We start from the raw sequence: 23,934 nt of genomic DNA, 5'->3' as shown, positions 1-23,934 counted from the left end.
TGACCTGTGCGGGTTTCGGTTGGAGTATTTGTATTGACAAATTCATTCTCACCCTCACATACAGTGTGAAATTGCTGTAAAACAGAAGGAAAGGATTGAGTGAGAACCAACAGAAACACAAAGGCAGCGTGTGTACCTGAGCTGAATAAACCTGGCATGAGGAAAACGTGTCGACAATCACAACTAGTTAGAATCACAGACTCCCTGAGGCGCACAAAGAAACTATTTGGTCCATCGAGTCTGCAATGACCCTACCTCCATAACCCCACATTTTCCATGGTTAGCCCAACCCACCTAACCTACGCACTACAGGCCATGTTAGCACGGCCAATCCAGCAAACCTGCACATCTGTGGGAGGGTCACATATTATGTCTAAGTGCTCAGGATTGTGGATGAAGGCTCACAAATACTTGACTCTGACACAAATGCTCTTCTTTTTCAAAATAAAATCTGGGGGAAGCTGCAACCAGAAAGATTTCTGATTATCTCATGAGGAAGAAAATTCAAAACTCGTGCCATTGACCCAGGGGGCGCAGTGAAAGTTACAGAGGTCTGGGAACCATCAGAAATGTAACAGGTTGTGAGCAAGGTGGGGGTGAGACAAGGACAAAAAGACAGTCTGTCACTCGGGGGAAGGCAGGAGAGATTAAACAGCAGAAATGGTAATCCCTCAAGGCCACGGGGAATGGAGTTAGGGCTGGGAAAGAAACAAGGAAACAAGTTGAGCAGCTGCCAAAGAAATACATTGAAAAAAAACAGATTATAACAACATAGAGGGCAGAGTACACAGTCTGAAATTGTTGCTGTCATTGGTGAGTACAGAACGCTGTAAAGCCTGGATCGTTCTATTACAGCCAACACATGCAGGATGGACCAAGTAGCCTCGATCTGTGCTGGAACTTACTGACAAATTTAGTCTGACGTTTGGAATTCAGGTCGGATGATATTCATAAATTCTCAAATTGGACTTGAGTTTAATATTCTGGAGAAATGTCAAATAAATCACAATGATCCCATTCTGCAGACTTTAGTCCATAGCCCTGCATGTTCCAGGGTTTCAGTTACATCCATGTCCTTTTATTTTAATGTGATGCTGGCTACTGCCTCTACCACCCCATCAGTGAGTTCCTGCCCCCCACCATCCACTCCCCTTTTTCTGAGAATTAGTTTCAATCTAAATCCTCCAGTTTCTGACCTCTCTGTTATGAATAGCTCCTTCCTATTCACTCGATCTGGATTCCTCAGCATCTTATCACTTCAATTAAATCTCAGCTCATCCTCCTCGGAAAACATGCCCAACTTATCCAACCTTTCCTCAGAGCAGACATTCTCCAATCATGGAAACATTCTGATCAATCTCCTCTGTACCCTCTCTGGTGAGAACACATCAACGTGGGGACTAGGAGTGAGTGCAGTACTTTAACCATGGATTAACTCGTGTTCCTGACATTTCCAGTGTCACCTCCGTGTTCTTGTGGTTGTCACTGATACGAGAAGTGTCCTGGTTTTCCCACATGGAACTGGATGTGCACTCCATGGGGCTGGGATTCCCTACCATTTGTTAACTAATCCTAAATTAACTTCAGATTAAAACAAGATTATCAGTTACCCAACAATCAACTTCTTCCATTATTCTCAAGTCACCTTTTTACAATTATTACTATCTAAACGCAACAGGTGTTTGCTGAACAAGTATTCAGGTATCTTCTCTGTTAGAATCACTTGAAGATTACTCCCTTCAGCTACATTTGGTGAATTGAACACTGATTGTAAATATATGAATATCAAATGGATTTGAGTTTGATGATAGTTAATCTAGTTTGACATTCGTGTTGATTAATATCAATATAAACAGCAATGGGGTTGATTCATACCTGCCCTCTGGGCAATTAGGGATGGGCAGGAAATGCTGCCGGGCCAGCGACACCCTCATCCTGTGAATGAATAAAGGAAAATAAAAGTCTCTACCCAGTGTGAATCTGTACATGTTCAACACTGCTGTGAACATTTCCAAAGCTAAGTTCTGTATATGCAAATCTTTATGAACTGCCAATACCATTGTTCATTACTTGGTGTGAATAAGAGAAAAAAAAAGTCCTTCAAGTTGTGATTATGAGTAAATTCATTGGTGTCTCAGCAGGATGGATGCCTGAGTGAACCCCTCCCCTCACACCCCCCCTCCCCCTACACACACACACACACAGAGCAGGTGAACAGCTTCTCCCCAGGCTGTCTGGTTTGGCCAGTTTCCAGGTGGGAATGGGTAAAGAATTCCCTTCTGGCATTCCCCACATTTCCAGAGTCGGTCCCTAGTGTGGCTGCACTAGTGTTTTGATTTCAGATAAGTGCTGGCAGGCTGTTATACACACCGTTACACACCCCACCCCCTCCCAGAACCCAGTATAAAGCAGTAAACATTATCTCCTGCTGTGGAAGGACAGCCTGTGTTGGACTGAGTAGGAACACTGAGCAGATTTACCTCAATGACAAGTTAATCGGTGACCAGAGCAAGTTAAGCAAGTCCAAATAAAATGCATTATAGCACAGAGAGAGGCCCATCAAATCCAAGCTGGCTCTCTGTAGCAGAATCCCATATTCTCATTCCTCATACGTCCCCCAAACTCTGCAAGTTTATTTCCCTCAGATCTGGTATAATTGTTTTTATCAATCATTCATCTTCTCTGCTTGCACCAAAATAATAGGCAGCATGTTCTGCATATTTCCAGCCAATACAGTCAGTAGAAACACTTGCTCATCTCCCGCTGTATCAAAACTTTACATCTGATCTTAATTCTTGTGCGATCGCCTATTGAATACAGATATTTTTGTCTGCTATATCTAGGTGTGTTCTAATCTTATACAGCTCTATCAAAAATATATTCAACTTGTTTACTTCAAAGAAAATGCAAATTTCTTCAAATCAATTCAGTGACTGCATTTTCTTCATTAGTGAACCACTCCAGTAAGTCTGTACTCCACACTCTGAAGATCACTCATATCATTCATTATTGATGTCTAATTTGTTCCACAAATCCAGACGATGCAAGTTTTCTGCACAACAGCAGTAGATTTATTATTGGGCAGCTGGCGGGAGTTTCAAAGTGTCTCTAAAGTAGCTGAGTGTCTACTTGCAGAGACTGTTCTTCATGAATCTCTGCCTTACCCACAGAGACAGTATATTTAATAGGAATTAGACAAAGGCATATCAGTCACATGGGCGATTGCAATTACGTAGTTTAAAGTAGGTAATTATGACCTTACAAAGCTTGATGAATGGCGATGTCCTGTGATAACGTGTGAATGGATTACAGAAACTGATTATCGTATTGCTCCTGATTATGTGTTGATGGGAAGAGATTACAGCAGAAGAGTTCTTCCTTCAGTAAATGGGGAATTCACTTACCTATGCTAACATGGAGGGGAGGTAAGACAATGGGAGCGGGAGGCAGTTTAACAGGGTTGTGCCCAGGGCTCTTAGTCTTGTCTGGAAAGGGCAAATCCCTCTGTCTGGGGTTACGGGGGAATCCACATGTGTGGCTGCAATACGTTCTATTTCGAAGGTACAGTCCGCCTCCCCCTACTGAGGTGTTCTGTCTGTATTGTAAGAGGACAGGCCTCGTACTCTTACAATGCAGCAGGAAGTCCTTTGGCAGGAGAATATTTAACCCTTGAGTCGCCAATGTATCCTGAAAGAAAGCAAAGTATGGAACTGGACCCTCTGTGGTATTTTAACTGTCTCATCCTGACCAGGAATCTGGTGACCAGAATTGGATGCAATGATTGACTGTGACCTAACTAGAGCTTTATCAATGGTCAGCATCTTTTCCATGAGTTTGTTATCATTCGGTCTATTAATGAAGCCCAGTATCCTATACATTTACTCAAAACACTTTATGTTCTCTCTCTCCTTGAATGATTTGTACACATTGGCCCCCATCCTGCTGTCCTGCTCCCTGTGTCTGTTCCAATCAAATATATATTCCCTTTCTACATTGCTTCTCTCAAAATGCATCAACTTACTGTATGTTCTAAAGAAGACATATTCCACTCAAAATATTATCTCTCGCTCCACACATTCTACCCCCCAGAAAACAGAACAGGACAGCACCGGAATAATCGGCCCACTATGTCTGTGCGGATCATGGTGCCATTCCAAACTAATTCCATCTGCCTGTACATGATCCATATCCCTGCCAACCCATGCCTGAATATGTGTCTGCCCAAATGCCTCTTAAACATTGTTATTGTTTCTGCTTTTACCATCTCTCAGGCAAATACATTCTAGTCACTGACCACATTCTGCATAAGAAACTTGCCTGACGCAACTGCCTTTAACCTTGCACAGATGTTGTTGGAAATGCTCAGCAGGTCATGCAGCATCTGTGAAGAAAAATCAGTTAATGGTTAGGGTCTGGTCACCCTTCCTGAGCAGGTCATGTTCCCATGGGCTCCTGGGTCCCTGCTGTGCCTCCATTTTATCCTGATTGCTTTTCCTGGCTCATATAGTGTGTAGGAGAAAGTAAGGTCTGCAGAGGCTGGAGATCAGAGCTGAAAATGTGTTGCTGGAAAAGCGCAGCTGGTCAGGCAGCATCCAAGGAACAGGAGATTCGACGTTTCGGGCATAAGCCCTTCGTCAGGATTACATCTGCCTGTACTTGATCCATATCCCTGCCAACCCATTTCCAGCAACACATTTTCAGCTCATATAGTGTGTACAAGTCTACACCCCTTCAACAAAAAGCTGCTGTATCTCTCCCTGTTCCAGGCCTCCCCCTGTAGTGGAGCATTGTATCCTGTCCAATATGGGCTGACCATGATATGTTATTAATAATGTTTGTCTTATACAGTGTGGTGGCACTGCTGGATCATCCAGACTCTGTCTTGTCCTATTACTGCCCCACCCTTTTCCCATTCCTCTTTCTCCTGTTGTGGGACTGTTTCTGTGAATATCTTTAAACCTTCCTCTCTCACTTCTGCAGCTACTGCCACTGCCATCTCCTCAAATGTCTGCACTGTTTCAGTCAGTATTTTACCTGCCTTAGCCACATACTCACTGCCCCGTTGGTGTGGGGTTTCTACTTCCCTGTGAGCTCTAATCTTCATTATTGCTGCTTCACTGGGAAAGTTAGCTGTTTCCACTAACTCTCTGACCGGTTCCTCATGCTCTATGTGGCCCCCAGACAAGGTGATGTACCCTCACCGAGCCCAGAGCAACACATGGTCATGAACAATACCAAAGGCATGCTGACTGTCTGTGTATATGCTGACTCCCTGACCCCTGGCTAATGTCAGTGCTTCTGTCAGGGCTTATGATGGTTCTGCCAATTCTGGAGAATTCTCCACAAAATTCTCACAATAATTAAACATTCTAAAGTTTGTCTTACCCCTTCGCGATGTGCAGATGGATAGTTTTAAAATCATGGTCTTTCGTTCCAATGGGATTATCCCCTCTGCCTTCCTGATTTGATCTCCCTGATATGATGTCCCAGGTACACCTCTACTTACCTTCCCAGTTGCACTCTCTGTGGGTTAATTTTAAGCCCGGCCTGCCTGAACTGACACAATACTCTAATATTTGGATATGTTCTTTCTCACCAACTGAGGTGATGAGGTGTTGGTAAGATTAAATAGACTAACTCCATCAGCCATGTATCGGTGGGATATACTGGAATATTATGGGATCCCTGAGGTAACTGGATCCAGGTCGACTGTTTTCCTTTGATAGTAAACATCAGCTTATTCTGCCATTATGGACCAGAACCCATTCACAATATCAAGGGCTGAGACCATATCCTGTTGCGATTTCAATCCATTAAATACAGTGGTGTGGTTTGCTACTGTAGGATACTCTTTAGTGGCGGATTTACTGAGGGAGGTATAATCAATAGTGAGGTGGGATGAGCCGTCTGGATTCAGTGAATTAGTCTGGGATACTGTCAACTGTGTGTTCCCTGCTTCTCTCAATCTGTTACTGTCACAATTACTGCATCATCAGCCCCAGCTTTAATGGGATCCTGTTTGTGTGGGGAGTGAGAGGGCCCTCAATCTTTACAGGATCCACAGATAATAACCCACATTCCTGTTTGAGTTCCCCGCACTGCTGTTTGGGTCCTAGCTATAACTCCCCAGATTCCCTGACTGTTCCAGTCTCCCTGCAAGGTAAACTACTCTGGAGATGTCGCCTCTCCTTTGCTTCCTGTCTCAGGCCTGTCCAGGTTGTTCCCATATTACAGTTCAGGTCTCTACATCAATAGTTGCTCCGAACTGTTCTAAAATGGCAACTCCCAGAATGGTCCCTTCCTCAGTTTCACACTCCCATATCTGAGTATATTTTGCCATATCGGTGATCTGCATCGGATTATTTCGTCCAGCTTCCTCGATTCCCTCTCCAACTGCTCTCATTTTAGTAATTGAGAGGGTGGGGGCAAATCCATATCGGTAACTGATATAGCTGCTCCTGTATTAATATTTATTAATACAGCAAACACAGCATCAATAAATATTCATGGGCTCTGCATGTGCCTACGTGAACACAGGCCACACACAATGTGAACATCTATCTCCCTCTCTCTGCCTACGTTCCTTGGCTATGTGCCCTTTCCTGCTTCCCTTGTAACATTGTGGGTCTGGTTCCCCTCCCTGTATTGAAGCTATTCTTCTGTGTTTCTGTGTTTGCCTCGGCTCTCATGACCAATTCAGCATTTGGTTAGAATTATCTCCCACTGGGAGTCCCATGTTTATAATTACAGTTAAATGGGGTCCCATGTCATCTTTTAAACACATCAAACCTATTTCATCATCACACTTTGGGGTTTGGTAATCCCCCGTGGTCCTTACACACCTCAGGCTTCCTCTCTGTATGATTCTTGATATTACCCTTGGCTCCATGAGTCACCAAGGTTATTTTAGCCCATTCAGCCTGTCTCCTCCCCAGTGTGTCCCTGCAATATCTGTAAATGCCTGGAGGCACTGGCCAGCTGTGCACTGGGGGGAACCGGCTCACACCCTCACCCTCTCATTGCAGGGACAGGTTCTGATGTACACGTCAGGGCATCTTGGCCTGAGAGATCTTGGCTGACACCATCATCGGTGAGACTGTGTACCTCAATTAAATAATCCATATTGTCTCAATAAGGCCCATTAATACCATTTCTCTATCAGGCTGGGTGGTCATTCACCAACTCCTGTCGTTCAGCCGGGTAAACGGTTCAGGTTTGGTGTCTGTCAGTTCCCTTTGTTGCTCCCTACTGTCTAGCCACGTTGAGCTTTGATGCCGAGCGGTGCCATGGACACGGCCTTCTGGGCCTTACAGGGCAGTGGGTCATCCCACCCATTGCCGTCCCTCTGTCCATACGTGGGCGCTTCACCATCAACCTGTTCTACCCAGTGTCACCATCCTCACTGCCTTCTGAGGAGAGCGGGGCACTAGGTACATCCCCCACTGTGACTGCCAGCTGGCCCTTTGGCTTTAAGGCCTCACGTCTGAGAGGCACCACCTTCACTTGCTCCTATTCCCCACAATAATGTAACACATTCTGTCCTTCCAGGAATAACACAGAACAAAATGTGAATTTGGTTTTACTTGAAATATTTATAACTTGACATTCACTTTACAGATCTATAGAGGTGAGAATTGTACTGTGATTATTTAAGTGAATTTAACATGATCATACAGTGAAAATAACTCTTAACGTCAACGACAATGAATGAACTGAATAATATGTGATCATTTGTACCAGTTCTTGCAATGAAAATTTTATTTTATTTTAATGCTTGTCACCCATTACACCATGGGCATTGTTATTAGGGAATAAAGTAATGGCAGGATATCAGAGAAAATAAATAAGACTTTAATTTTAGCTTCACTGCAATAATGAACCAAAACAATATTTGGAAATATGGTTAAACTACATAACAAAGTTTCCAGTGTCATTATTGACATGAAAACTATTTTAGTTTGCAAGTTGTTTGGCTCTAAGAATAACTGGAAATGAAATGTGATTATGAATTGACCATTTAAAATGTACTTTGAAGAGAATAATTAGATATATTTTTGGAGGAAATTAGGGATTAATATTTTAAAAATGTTTGGAGGTTGACTGGGATTATTTGATTGAGAGAGGCTGCATGATTATAAAGACTAATTCACTTTTTTCATTGCATTGTTGGTTTCACTAGAATCTGTTGTGGTCTAAGCTCTTGTTGTGTGCAATGGACTGTCACTAATAGCTTCATTAACCTGCGAGTCTCAGATCAGGTTTCCTTTGTCTGTAAGTCAGTCTGTAAGTGTGCGACACACCTGCTTTTCTGAGGGGAAACAGCGACTCTTTTCAAAGGAAATAAGTGGCAGTTCACACACCAGAGGCAGGGAAGGGTTTTTCTGAAGAATTTCATTGTCTATCTATAAACCGATGGTACCTGTGTTTGTCAGTTTGTGGAGAATTTAGCCCCTTTGTTCTCAGCTGTTTTATACAAGCAGTAGCTTCATTATGTCTTTGCCAAGAATGTTGTTTACTTTCCCCTTTTACTGTGATTGTGCAGGTTAGAATATTCTGTGAATCAATAAATGTTCAGTAACTGAACATTGAATAGTTTAGACTCTAACAGAGCAGTTGCCTTGTTTTCAGCTAATTATTCATTTTTTTTATTTCCTGGTTGTGTTGAATGTTACAGAAACAGGCTCTGAGCAATGTTTCCATTCACTTGTGTTGGAGTCACTGACAGCCACGTGGTCAGTCAGTTTCAGGCTGATGGATCAGTTTCTCTGTCCTATTAGATGGTGGTCACTTGCTCAGTTTCCGATGGCTCACCTCAGCGTCAGTCCATCAGCTGCTGAAACCCTGCATCCAGCATTTGTTCCCTCTCACCATGACTATTCCAATACAGTCCCAGCTTGTCTCCCACATTCTACCTCCATTACCTCATGATCACTTCAGATTCTACTGTCTGTATCCTTGCAGCAAGTTGTGTCAGACACCTACCTCAGTTTTAACCCGATCTACATTATGTTCATGAAGAAAATTTCAAAATTTGGTTCACTGCTTTTAAACCTACCCGGGCCTTCACCCTGTCCTCCCTGCGTAGTTCCACACCTCCCTGGGGTATCTGCACTTATCCAATTCCAGCTGTGTGAGGGTTTCTTACTTTGTTCTCCTCCCTGTTGGTGGCTTTAGTTTCAGTTGCCTTGAACCTAAACTTGGTCATTTTGTTCCCCCATTCCCTTCAACGCTCCTTAATTCTCCCTGTTTGATCAAGGTTTTGGTTCCCACCCTTTGTAGCTCGGGAACAGTCCTGTGGTATCATTGCTGAACTGTTAATGCAGAGACCCAGAGAATATTCTGGGGACCCTCATTCGAATCCCACCACGACAGATGTGGAACTTCAATTTAATAATCATCTAGAATTATGAGTCTCTTGATGAAATTATTCTCGATTGTCAGGAAAAACCCATCTGGATCACTGGTGTCCTTTAGGGAAGGAAGCTGCCATCCTGACCTGGTCTGGCCTACATGTGACTCCTGACCCACAGCAATGTGGTTGGCTCTTATTTGCCCTCTGGGGAATAATGCTGCCCTCAGCCAGTGGCACTTACATCCCAGTGAATGAATTTTAAACAAATCTCTCAGTCCGGGGATCATGTGAGAGAGAAGCAGAAGGTGACCATTCGGCCCCTCGAGCCTGCTCCATCATTCAATAAGACCAGGCCTGTGCTGTTAGTGATTTGTCTTCCATCTCCCCCCAACGTCCCTTGACAAGAATCTATCAACCTGTGTCTTAAAAATACTCAGTGAGCCCACCTTCTGGGGCAGAGAGTTTCAAATTTGCACAGCCCTCTGATGGGAAACAAATATCATCATCGCTGTCCTGAAAGGGTGAACCCAATTTTAAAGCAGTTCCCTCTCGTTCAGGAATGGCCCACAAGTGGAAACATCCTTTCCACATCCACCTTATCAAACCATTCAGGATGTTAGATACTTCAGTCATGTCACCCCTCACTCTCCCAAACTCTAACTGTAACAAACCTATCCTGTCCAACCCATCCACATTTTATTTCTGTCACTCCGGGTGTGAGTGGGGTTGAAATGTTATGTTATGTTTATTATGCAGTGAATGTGTTGTTTCACTGTGTGGGGTCTAAGAGTCAACATGAGCCATACTAGCTTCCCTGTCTCACTGTATTACATATATCTTACATCACTGTCGTGTTTCCATCCCTCCCTACCTCATCGAACTAAAAAGAATGACAAAGATCGAGAAAAGTTGTTAGAAAATTTGTTGTTGCATAAAAGGTATTTAATTTGTTTGTACAGATTGCATTGTAATTGTAGTAACCAGTTAATTAAAAGTTACTGACAAAATATTTTAAGAGGATCTACGGTTGGTGGTGGAAATGCTGCTGGTTCATATAAGAGAGGGCTGGGGTGAATACTGCACTTGGTTTTGATGAGAAAGTTGAGCAATGTCAGATTCTTTTATCTTTTTCAATAAGGGGCAGAGATTGCAGCTAGGACAGCGTGGAGCTGTTTTGATCTTGCAGACATTATAATAATATTTATTTGATGTGATGTGGGTGTCACTGGCTGGGCCCAGCATTTATTGCCCGTCCCTAGTTGCCCTTGAGAAATTGGTGGTGAGCTGTCTTCTTGAGCCGCTGCATTCTACCTGCTGTGGGTATACAGCACAAAACTGTGAGGAAAGGCTGAGGCACTTGGGTCTGTTCTCATTGGAGAAAAGAAGGTTTAGTGGAGATTTGATAGAGGTGTACAAGATGATTAGGGGTTTAGATAGGGTTGACAGTGAGAACCTTTTTCCGCTAATGGAGTCAGCTGTTACTCGGGGACACAGCTTTAAATTAAGGGGTGGTAGGTATAGGACAGATGTTAGGGGTAGATTCTTTACTCAGCGGGTTGTGAGTTCATGGAATGCCCTGCCAGTAGCAGTGGTGGACTCTCCCTCTTTATGGTCATTTAAGCGGGCATTGGATAAGCATATGGAGGTTATTGGGCGAGTGTAGGTTAGGTAGGCTTTGGTCGGCGCAACATCAAGGGCCGAAGGGCCTGTACTGTGCTGTATTTTTCTATGTTCTATGTAATACCTTGGGGTGGGGATTTCCAGGATTTTGAACCAGCGACAGTGAAGGAACAGCTATATATTTCCAATTCAGGGTGATTAGTACCTTATCAGGGAACTTGAAGATAGTTGTCTTTCCATCTAGCTGCTGCTCTTGTCCTTCTCGATGGAAGTGGTCATGGGTTTGAAAGATGCTGGTTAGTGAATTCCTACAGTGCATCTTGTAGATAGTATACACTGCTGCTACGGAGCATCAGTGGTGGTGGGGGGGTGGGGGGGGTGGATACTTGTGGATGCTGTGCCAATCAAGCGGGCTGCTTTGTTTCGTATGGTATCAAGTTTCTTGAGTGTTGTTAGGGTAGCACTATCCAGGCAAGTGGGGAGTATTCCATCACACTCCTGATTTGTGTCTGGTAGCTGTTGGACAGGCTTTCAGGAGACAGCAGTTGAATTACTCTTGTAGCCACTGTGTTTATGTGGTGAGACCAATTCAGTTTCTGATCAATGATTATTCCCAGGATGTTGATCGTGGGTGTTCAATGATGGCAACACCAGCGAATGTCAAGGGATGGTGGTTAGATTATGTCTTATACGTGATGGTCATTGCCTGCATTTGTGTGGAATGTATGTTACTTGCCCCTTGTCAGCCCAAACCTGGATATTGTCCAGATCTTGTTGTACTTGGACTTGGACTGCTTCAGTACCTGCGGAGGGAATTAATTATTAACGTTCAATAACCATGGAATTATGCAAATTCCTTTTTCTATCACATGTCATGGACTGTATCTTGTGGTCACTCTGATATTCACTTTGGTTATCTCCTTACTCTCTTCCTGATTCAGACACAAATGTTGGATCATCGATCAGGATAAAATTACATCAATTTCTCCTTCTTCACGGTGCACTGATAGATTTTGAAAATCTAAGTGTTGCTAACATCTAATTATTGTTCCGTTCAGTCGGGGGTATATTTATGCTCAGTAAATGCAATAATGGCTCAGTACATGAAGTAATGTGAAGATATGGCAGTGTACAAACTCACAATGATTGTGAATATCAATTTTTATTTTAACCATATAAACACAGTTGAATTGTTTTAATTATATTTGACTTCAATGCTCACATTCATTGTATTTCTGATCACAATAAGAGTGAACTATTTCTTGTGACAAAATTATTTAAAATTCATGTCACTTTTTTATGGACGCAAAATCGAATCAACACCCGTTTGTTCTCTCCTTTACCCATCGCAGTCAAGTTTGAATTGTACTATGCTAGCTTGGTACAGCACGGAAACAGGCCATTCAGGCAGCCCGGCCAGGTTCCCTAAACTAAAGTAGCCCCATTTTCCTGTGTTTGTTCCATATCCTTCTGGACGTTTTCTATCCATGTAACTGTCCAAAAGTCTTTTAGATGTTATAATTGTACTAGCCAACGCCTTTCCTCTCACATCTCATTCCGTGTGAGCCAAACACACTTTGTGAAAAAGGTTGCCCCTCAGATCCCTTTTAAATCTTTCCTCCTTAACTTAAATGTAATTTACACTGTAGAATCTTTATGACTGCAAAGTTATTAAAAGTTGAGAGGTACTTAGAAGCAGCATAATAACATTCATAGTTTTGTCAGTGAACGGAAGCAAATAAATTCAAGATATTGTGAACATTACAATGAACAACGGATACAAGTTGAGAAAATGTTGGATTGAAAAATAATTCAGTAGACACTTAGATATTTTCTAATCAACTCTGATGTGCTTTGACACATCTCTGTTGAAGTTTAGAATTGAATCCATACCTCCTGGTCTTTCAGTACAGACATTACCAGAGCCCTACATAATGTTCCTATGCAAGAAGGGCAGGACTATAATCACATACTTACGGTGGTTACTCACAGGGAAAACTGCTCAAATATTTATTGTGATAATCAGACTGGGTTGTATTCGACAATTCCAGTGTGTAATGGACTGATAAAAGGAATTAGTAATTCATAAAAATGTTGGAACGAAGCGACAATGATCTTAAACAAATATAAATCTCATGATAATCAAGTAATTAAATATGTTTGAAGCAGTCATTTATGTACTCAAAATTAAACTGCTTTGTAATGCTCATGACTTGGAAGTAAAGCATTAGTCATTCAATGTGACTATTAATCGAAAGATAATTTCCCTCATTTTCACAAAATTGTGATTTCTAAGAATTCAAGATTTATTGTAAAAGAATAGAGCAAACATTTGTTAATTCTGGTTTGTATACACAAGAAACACGTGAAATTAATACAATGTTTAACATGAAAAATACTTAGCTCTTATTGTAATAATCAGAAATATAGAAATGTTAGCATTGAAATGAAATACAATTAATACAAGGACGCAAAAAACTGTGGATACTGGAAATCAGACACAAAAATAGCTGATAACAAATTTAAGAATGATGAGAAACCCTTACTGCAATGTAATTGTACAATATGTTGGAAAGAACTGAAATATTGATGTGAAAACTAGTTAGTCATCTCTTAATTGATAAGACTGATTAATGATCATTTAATTAAAATGAGAATTCAAATGAAAGAGAATGAGATAGTTACTATGAGTGGTGGGTGAGAAAACTTTGCTTGATTGCAGGTGTGTTGACCTGAAACGAGTGTAAATATTTCATCATGATACTGGCACTAAGAAATAATAGATTCAACTCTCATGATGGTGTGATAATTGAAATTACAATTAAAGAATAATTAATGTTGGAACTAAACACTTAAAACGATTCAATATTTTCACAGCAGTTTGTACTAGATATTCAATAAGATCAGTAAACTGAGAATTAAAATATTGGGTTAATTTCAAAACAAAAATCACACCTTCAGAGATTATTCATCAGAATAGTTTTGTCATTGAAATAAACCTCATTTATTCAAGAATTCTGCATTTTCCTCATTTTCTGTCTTTTTCCCACAGGGATCTGCACTGGAACCCTTCTGTTTGCGGGACAAATATATATAAGTGACATGGATTAAAATCTAATTTGGTGAGTTAATAAGTTTGCAGATGATACAAAGTTCAGTGCAGTTGTGGATAATGTAGATAAAGAATGAAGCAGGAAAAAGATAAATTGCAGATATGGGCAGAGAAATTAAAGGCAAAGTTTAATCCATACAACTGTGAGGTGTCTCACTTTGGGAGCTCAAATATTAAGGAAAAGTAGGTAATGGCAGGGCCCTGAACAGCTTTGTTGTTCAAAGGGATCTTGGCGTTCAAGACCATGGCTCCCTGAAAGTGACCATGTAAGTAGATAGGGTGGTCAGGAAGGCAAATGGCATGCTTGCCTTTATTGGTCAGGGAACTGGTTACACGAGTAAGGATGGCATGTTGCAACTTTATAAGACTTTGGTTAAGGCATACTTAAAGTATTGTATTCACTTCTATTCGCCACATTATAGGATGGGTATGGAGGCTTTGGAGAGGGTACAGAGGGCATTTACCAGGATGCTGCCTGGATTTGGAGACGTGAGAAAAACTCAGGTTGCTTTTTTGTGGAGTAGCGGAGGATGGAGGAAGAATTGATGCAAGTCTGTACAATCAGGAGATACGGAAATAGGGCTGACAGTCAAAATGGTTTTCCCAGAGTTGAAATGTCAAAGGTAAGTGACATGCGTTTAAGGTTAGGGGAGACAGTTCAAGGGGCATGTGAGGGGCTATTTGTTTTTTACAAAGGGAGTGGTAGGTGTCTGGAATGAACTTCCAGGGTTGATGGTAGAGGCAGATACTTTAGGGCTTTTTAAATGTTCATTTAGATAATTTGGAAGGATATGGACCAAGGGTAGACCGAAGGGGTGAGTTTATTTTGCATTATGTTCAGCACAACGTTATGGGCCAAAGGGCCCATTCCTGTGTTGCACAGATCTTTGAGAGAAAATTCATGTCTAACACATATGACATTTAATCTAATCAATATTTAGTCACTGGTGTCAAAAACAGGAATAAAATAAGTAGAGAATGAACTTGACTCTAAGCTAAAGATATATTTTGTCATTTACACAGGAAATACTTTGGTATTTTTTTTCTAAATTATCAGATTTGATGGAGATGTGTTGAAAATGTTTGCAGTTACTGATCTGCTGAACCAAAATGACCCGTTTTAAACTGATGATTGGACTAGAAACCTTTTAGAAAACTTGAAAATATTTGGTAAGGTGAGATGCACATCATAATTTAATCTTATATTTCTTATTGCCAATACTCCAATAAAACTTTTTTTTATGTCTATACCAAAAAGAGCGATTTTCCATCCAATGCTCATTGGAAATATCTGAATGCCACTCATTTCAACAATCAAAGTAACCATAGCCTCATCGATTAAGAGATATCTAATGACATTTCGCCAATAATTACTGTTTATTTCGGCACATTGTATGTTCAAACAGCAATGTGAGATTTCTCTTTAATATTCAGTTCACTGACAGCATATTAATAATTTAGTTATTGCTAATATCTAATAACTGATCAATCCAGTAAGGGATAGAAAAGTGGAATTATGGCTCAGTACATCAACTGATTGAAAGATATTGCAGTGTTCAATCTCCCAATTATTGTGAATATCGATGTATATTTTGATTTGATTTGATTATATTTTTCTTCAACGTGAAGGTTTATTGTATTTCTGATCTCAGCAAGGGTTAAATATTTTAAAGCTAAAAATATTCAAATTCGTGACTTTTTTTGTTAAAACGAGAAAAAAAAACCTACATGTGTTTGTTCTTCCCTTTATCAATCAGAGTACATTTTGAATTGTTGGAAGTTGTACATTTGTGTAAGGAAGGGGAGCTGCCTGCAGCTGAATAGTCACAGTGAATAAATCTTTTTGGTGATAAGCATTCTAATTATCTTTTCATTATCAGAAAAATTACTTTAAACATATTCAGCAGTTGTATTTTTCATGAATTTACAATAAGCGCATGATATGTCTATTTATTTTTCCTTCAATTGTCACGATAGTAATTTTTACGTAAGAGCCGATATATTTAGTACCATCATTATTGTGAATTACCATTTCATTCTCAGTCCATTGCATAGAAACAGTCGAATTAATTCCCAGCCCAATTATAGGAGTGGACACTGGTTAGTTTTCATTTGAGTAATCACAATTAATTATAATCCCACCCTTCCTTGGTGGGAACATAATGAAATGAACCTGTGGAACTCCAGTAGAGTGTCTCCCACGAGACCAGGAAGTGTGCGTTGAGTTCTCATCTTCAACAGAGATGCACCAAAACAGTTTAGAATGGTGATTAGAAAATATCTAAGCAGAGTTTGAATTGCTTTTCAATCCAATTTTGGATTTGCTCTGTCTGTTGTTCATTCCAATAATCACAGAATCTGCAATTTATTATCTTCAGGTCATTAATAAATGTATGTATCACATTACATTTTCTCTAAATTTTAGATTTGAGGACACTGTAGTTTTTCAAATTTAAAATATCTAAATAATGACATTCATTTTATTTAATCAAAATACCTTACTACTTCCACTTATCTCACTTTGTGTATGATGGCTTCAATGCATTTTGCTAAGCAATTCTACTCAACATAAAGATTTTGTTGACTTTAAATAGTATCTTTAGCACTCGCTTATCAATCTATTCCTAAATCAAAGAATCATGGAGTCATAGAATCCCTACAGTATTGAAACAGGCTACTTGGCTCAACAAGTCCACACTGACCCTCCGAAGAGTAACCCACCCAGACACATTCCCTTGCTCTATTACTCGACATTTCCCCTGACTAATGCACCTAACCTACATATTCATGAACACTATGGGCAATTTAGCATGGCCAACTCACCTAACCTGTAGACTTGTATACTATGGCAATGTTATTGAAATCAATGCTCACACAAAACACTATTCATAAAGCCAGACAATGGTCTCATGATCATTTAATTACTGTTCAGTGGAATAATCTGAGTAACTGTCTTATTGTTCCTGAGATCAATCACCACAGTAAGCATCTGATTATCATTCCCTCCAGTAAATACAATGAGTGTCTTCTGAAATTTCTGTTCTGTAATTACCCAAGATATGTATTGCTCACAGCAGTGTTTATTCTTCATTACGAGTGGCCAAGGATTCTAACGGCCATTGATCTTGATCATATTGTTACTGAGTGCAGTAGCCACAGTAAACATTTGGTTAAAATTCTTGCCAATAAATACAAGAGCTATCCTCTTACTTTTCAGCCCAGCAATTACACATGATACTTGTTACTCAAAGTAGTATTTATTCTTTATTACGATTGGCCAAGAGCACTAACAGCAAGACTTGTCAATAGTCCTGATTTGTACATGTTTTCAAATAGGTTTTCAGTCCAATTATTTCAAAAAAAGAGTCATTTGACTTAGTTCAAATGTAGATGTAAACATTTTCGGATCATTTCCATTCAAAGTATTTATTTGCTTATTCGGATCAAACTTGAATTTGCTTCTGTAAATTCCATTTACTGTGTTTTCCATTCATGGAAGCGCTCATTAATTGGTCCTCATTTGCATCTTAAATCTGATGCAAATTTGAAATACTGATTACAGTGAAATTATATGAATTGTGGACAGCATGGTGGCACTGCTGCCTCACAGCGCCAGGGGCCCTGGTTCAATTTCCACCTCAGGCAACTGTCTGTGAAATTTGCACATTCTCCCCCGTGTCTGTGTGGGTTTCTTCCGGGTGCTCCGGTTTCCTCCCGCAGTCCAAAAAATGTACAGGTTAGGTGAATTGACCATACTAAATTGCCCGTAGTGAAGGGGTAAATGTAGGGAAATGAGTGTGGGTGGGTTGCTCTTTGGAGGGTCAGTGTGGACTTGTTGGGCCAAAGGGCCTGTTTCCACACTGTAAGTAATCTAATCTAATCTAATCTATATGTGTGTGGTCTCTAAAAGAAAGCCATGGAAGGCTAGATAGAATTCTTGAACAACCTGTATATTTGAATGAAAAAAACAATTCCTTCCAAAAAACAAAGTTAAGAAATCACACAAAACCAGGTTATAGTCCAACAGGTTTATTTGGAAGCGCTAGCTTTCGGAGTGCTGCTCCTTCAACCAACTGATGAAGGAGCAGCGCTCTGAAAGCTAGTTCTTCAACATAAACCTGTTGGTTCATAACCTGGTGGTGCTTGATTTTTTAAACTTTGTACAGCCCAATCCAACACTGGCACCACCAAATCATTCCAAAAACACTCTACATATGTAACTTTTAACAATTCAATAATCCTGCAACAGGATTACAATTCTCGGTTTAACTATTTTAATAAATATCTAATCAATATCTAACAACTACTGGAAAACATAAATCATTTTATCTGTTAAAACACAAAATTTAATTATCAATTCATTGTTATCACGGTATGTGAACTATATTTTCACTCTCCAGTGATGTGAAGTGACCCTTGGACAGAAATTATACATTCTAAATTCACCTACAGCCAGATAAATCAGGACAAACACAAAATTAATCAAACTAAGTCAAACAGCAGCGAGAATCAATCAGTTCCAGGATGACCCAAATTTTCTTACACCTTGACTTCCAGCCAATGCCTGAGCATTATATATCTCTCTTGAAAGTGTCAACAATGAAGGGTTTTTGCACCAACACATTGAATGCTTTGAATCCAGCTAATGACCACATGTAGACATTTGTCACAAAACTATTGAACATTGGGTGGCACGGTGGCACAGTTGTTAGCACTGCTGCCTCACAGGGCCAGAGACCCGGGTTCAGTGCCCGCCTCAGGTGACTGACTGTGTAGAGCTTGCACATTCTCCCCGTGTCTGCGTGGGTTTCCACTGGGTGCTCCGCTTTTCTCCCACAATCCAAAAATGTGCAGGTCAGGTGAATTGGCCATGCTAAATTGCCCATAGTGTTAGGTGAAGGAGTAAATGTAGGGGAATGGGTCTGGGTGGGTTGCGCTTCAGTAGGTCCGTGTGGACATGTTGGGCCAAAGGGCCTGTTTCCACACTGTAAGTAATCTAATCACTTTCCAAATCATGGAAAATATGTCAAAGGTCTTGAAATCAAAGTGATCACTGCACATAAAGCCATAAGATGGTCTTCAAGGCCACCTGATAATTGTTCAGTGAAAAACCTTTTGTCAGTATTATATTGTTCTCAGGATAAGTAAACACAGCAGACATCACGCTATCACATCATCCCAAAGATATGCAAGAGATACCTTCTTATAATTTACACACCACATGTTCCCATGCCAATAATCACACTTCATTATTTGTGACTGAAGATGCTGATAGTAACATGTATCGAGATGAAGGAATTCCTAAATATAGGCGAGTTTTCTGATAAGTTCCCTCCAGTCATCATGTTAAGAAAATGTAATTATGGCTAAGTACATTGTGAACAGATCCCCATTAAACCTTTTCACGTGTTTACTCAGAGACATGATTGAAACATTTCCTCTATAAATGCTGTTGACTGTATTTCGCTGTAATACCCATGTTCCTTATCGATTTATTTTCTTTGTAATGCTGACACAAATGACTGAATATTGATGACATGGAAAATTGAATGGATTATTTATTGTATTTCCACAGAAGAAAAGCTGAGACAGCAAGTAAAGATTGCAGGAGTATCTGAGAATGTTGAATGACCAAACAGTTCTGATCAATAATCACTGCATATCGAATGTATTTTACAAACCATCATGCCAGCATTCTAGTTCTCAGCTCACTGATACTAATTACTGTGTCATCGATATCAGAGCAAACTCGTTTGGAAATATTGAATCATTTAATGTGTCAGCATTCTAAAATAAATTACCAATTCATTGTTAGACCAACATCACACAATAATTCTGTTTAAGTTTAGCAACAAATATCATGAGATTCACATTTCAATTTAAACCATTATTTCTTCGTGCCAATTTTACAAAGGAAAATGGATCGTTTTTCCAGGTCAACACATTCATGAACCAAGCAATGATTCCTCATCCAACACTCACAGGAAATATCTGATGCCTTCTCATTTGAATGTTCACAGAAATCATTGGATTAATATTACAAATGAAGATACATCTAATTGTTTTAGACTCCAATCATTAATGTTCATTTCTACATTTTACAGATAGCAATATGAAGTTTCTAATTATTTTAAGTTTGCAGTGACCTGTTTTAAGACAATTTTTTCCTTATATCTAATATTTAATCATTGATGAAATCCAGTATATTTGGCTTTAAGTGTGGAATTAAGTCTCAGTGACGTAGGCATATTGCACGGTATTGTTCCCTAATGGTAGCGAATGCAGATTTGTATTTTAATACTGAAATCCTGGTTGATTTGCTGTTGTAGGGATGCCCTGCCCCATCTGGAATAGAATGGCCTATGTTGGCTCATACAAAATGTCTGACAAACAAAAAGACGCAACCTGCCCTAGAATTAAAACACAAGATGGTGGAGGAGAGATAAACTAACAGTCTGTTCCAATCTTGATGAAAGAAAATAATATTTTGTAAAATCCTACTCCAAGTCCATCAGTATGCCAGTCCAGACAGTAATATTCCAGACAGTAATAAGAACATGCCAGATACAGAAAAACGACCAACCCTGACCTTCATTAATGAAAGAATAATTGTCCCAGTGAATGAATAAACACCAGCTGCAGCATACAGCCCAGTTAACTTTCACAGCAGCTATCAGGGCAACAGATAGGGTTCATTTGTCAGAAACAGTTACTATTTTAAAGTTGCTCAGAACATTAAAAATACTTCTAATTGCAGATTCTTGAGAATTGTGGACAAGGCAGAGTTTGAGGCTGGAAGGAGTGTAATAATTAACTTTGTAAACTGAAGAAATAAGATACATTGAGAGATACCAATGCCGGAAGATTTTAGGAGCTTTTAAACATCATGAAACAATAGGAAGCTGGGGCTATCCATAACAATGTCCATCTGAGATTAGGTGTTCTACAGGATCGGATGTCTGTATAAGGAGTGAAGGATTGTAACCACATTGCATGTGGCCATTGTAATACAGCAAGTGTGTACAATTGCTGCTTTTACTGTACACGTTACAGTGTGTCATGGACCTACATTCTGAGATTGGCCTTGGGGGATGATCCCTGAAAGGCATTAAAAAAGGTCCCCCACAGTAGGCTATTGTACAAACTGCAGAGGAATGGGATTGTGGGAGATACAGCAGTTTGGAACAGTAATTGGCGTGCTGAAAGAAGACAGAGGGTGGTGGTTGATGGGAAATGTTCATCCTGGAGCCCAGTTACCAGTGATGTACTGCAAGGGTCGGTGTTGGGTCCACTGCTGTTCGTCATTTTTATAAACGACCTGGCTGAGGGCGTAGAAGGGTGGGTTAGTAAATTTGCAGACGACACTGAAGCCAGTGGAGTTGTGGATAATGAGGAAGGATGTTGTACGTTACAGAGAGACATAGAAAAGATGCAGAGCTGGGCTGAGAGGTGGCAAATGGAATTTAATGTGGACAAGTGTGAGGTGATTCACTTCGGTTGGAATAACTGTAATGCAAAGTACTGGGCTAATGCTAAGATTCTTGGGAGTGTAAATGAGCAGAGAGATCTCAGTGTCCAGGTACACAGATCCTTGAAATTTGCCACCTAGGTTGACAGGGTTGTTAAGAAGGCATACAGTGTTTTAGCTTTTATTAATAGAGGGATCGAGTTATGGAACCATGAGGTTATGCTGCAGCTGTACAAAGCTCTGGTGCAGCTGCACTTGGAGTATTGTGTACAGTTCTGGTCACCGCATTATATGAAGGATGTGGAAGCTTTGGAAAGGGTGCAGAGGAGATTTACTAGGATGGTATGGAGGGAAGGTCCTACAAGGAAAGGCTGAGGGACTTGAGGCAGTTTTCGTTGGAGAGAAGAAGGTTGAGAGGTGACAATAGAGACATATACAATAATCAGAGGGTTAGATAGGGTGGACAGGGAGAGCATTTTCCAAGATGGGGAGCACAAGGGGGCATAACTTTAAATTGAGGGGTGATAGATATAGAACAGATGTCAGAGGTAGTTTCTTTACTCAGAGCGTAGTTAGGGTATGGAATGCTTTTTTGCCACCTCCAAATGGACCCACCATAGGGATATATTTCCCACCCCTCCCCTATCAGTGTTCCGAAAAGACCACTCCCTCCGTGACTCCCTCGTCAGGTCCACACCCCCCACCACCCAACCTCCACTCCTGGCACCTTCCCCTGAAACCGCAAGAAATGCAAAACATGCGCACAAACCTCCTCCTTTACTTCCCTCCAAGGCCCCGAGTGATCATTCCATATCTGCCACAAATTCACCTCCACCTCCAGACACATCATTTATTGCATCCGCTGCACCCGATGTGGCCTCCTCTATAATGGGGAGACAGGCCGCTTACTTGCGGAATGTTTCAGAGGACACCCGGACCAACCAACCCAACCACCCCGTGACTCAACACTTCAAATCCCCCTCCCACTCCACCAAGGGAATGCAGGTCCTTTGACTCCTCCATCGCCAGACCATAGCAACACGACAGTTGGAGGAGGAACGCCTCATCTCCCGCCCAGAAACCCTCCAACCACAAGGGATAAACTCAGATTTCTCCAGTTTCCTCATTTCACCTCCCCCACCTTGTCTCAGTCAAATCCCTCGAACTCAGCACCGCCTTCCTAATCTGCAATCTTTTCCTGACCTCTCCTCCCCCACCCCATTCCAGCCTTATACCCTCAACTTGACGTCCTTCCACCTATCGCAATTTCAATGCCCCTCCCCCAAGTCCCTCCTCCTTACCTTTTATCTTAGCCTGCTGGACACACTTTCCTCATTCCTGAAGAAGGGCTTATGCCCAAAACATCAATACTCCTGTTCCTTGGATGCTGCCTGACCTGCTGCGCTTTTCCAGCAACATATTTGCAGCTCTGATCTCCAGTATCTGCAGTCCTCACTTACTCCTATGGAATGCTTTGCCTGGAACTGTAGTAGATTCGCCAACTTTAAGTACATTTAAGTTGTCATTGGACAAGCATATGGAGGTACATGGAATAGTGTAGGTTGGATGGGCTTCAGATTAGTATGACAGTTCGGCACAACATCGAGGGCCGGAGGGCCTGTACTGCACTGTAATGTTCTATGTTCTATGTTAACTTGTTGCAGCATAGGTAAACATCTCCCACTTCCCAGAGTTCTGCCTGCCTTCTGAGTCTTCATTCAGTGGAAACCACTCCTGCAGTTATGCTGACACTTCAATTCAATATAAACACTTACTTTGTGTGAAATTATTACTTTCAGAGCAAAATAATTTCCATGTTAAAATTGTTTTACTTTTTATGTGTGCAAGAAAACAATGTAGGTACATCCATTTGTTCTTTAGTTCAACTAACACTAAATTTTAATTTATTGGAAACACTACACTGGGGTGAAAAGAACGATTCTTCAGCTCAAATCTCACATTAAATGGCTGTTTCTATTTTTCAAATCCTATGACCTCCAAAACAATATTTATTTAATTTCATAAGCAGAAAAAGAAACTGCTTTTGAAATGTTGAGATAGTTTCTTTTTCTTCCAACATTAGTTGTCAATGAAAAATAATCCCACAATTATCAGTCATTTGGTACGAAATGACTCCTGGGACCAAATGTCATTAACACGACCTTTCCTTCCCAATAATACTCACTTTCTTGGCCTAATTAGTCTGACCTGCTGTGCTTTAACTGGCAACACATTTTCAGCTCTGATTATTGTCTTCCTAATTCTGACATAAATGTCGAAACATTTGTCACGGTAAAAATGGCATTAATTAAATGAACATGACTCTACAAAAAAAATCAATTGTTGGTGAGTGTTTCTTAATTATTAAACCCACCTTTTAAT

The 23,934-nt window shown here is 40.6% G+C and overlaps 1 long non-coding RNA gene across 2 annotated transcripts in view; it reads right to left on the bottom strand.

Moving 5' to 3' along the window:
* Positions 1-2: 2 nt before the first annotated feature.
* Positions 3-23,934, bottom strand: part of LOC132811994 (uncharacterized) — a 40,574-nt gene continuing 16,642 nt past the window's right edge. For both annotated transcript variants that reach the window (XR_009643439.1, XR_009643438.1), the window contains exon 4: positions 3-74. This is a non-coding gene — a long non-coding RNA (uncharacterized LOC132811994). The remainder of the gene's footprint in view (positions 75-23,934) is intronic.

This window comes from Hemiscyllium ocellatum, unplaced genomic scaffold (genome assembly GCF_020745735.1).
Source record: "Hemiscyllium ocellatum isolate sHemOce1 unplaced genomic scaffold, sHemOce1.pat.X.cur. scaffold_2477_pat_ctg1, whole genome shotgun sequence".
NCBI classification, from domain to species: domain Eukaryota; kingdom Metazoa; phylum Chordata; class Chondrichthyes; order Orectolobiformes; family Hemiscylliidae; genus Hemiscyllium; species Hemiscyllium ocellatum.
The sequence above is the reverse complement of the archived record's forward strand: the minus strand, read 5'-3'. Positions and strand labels throughout refer to the sequence as shown.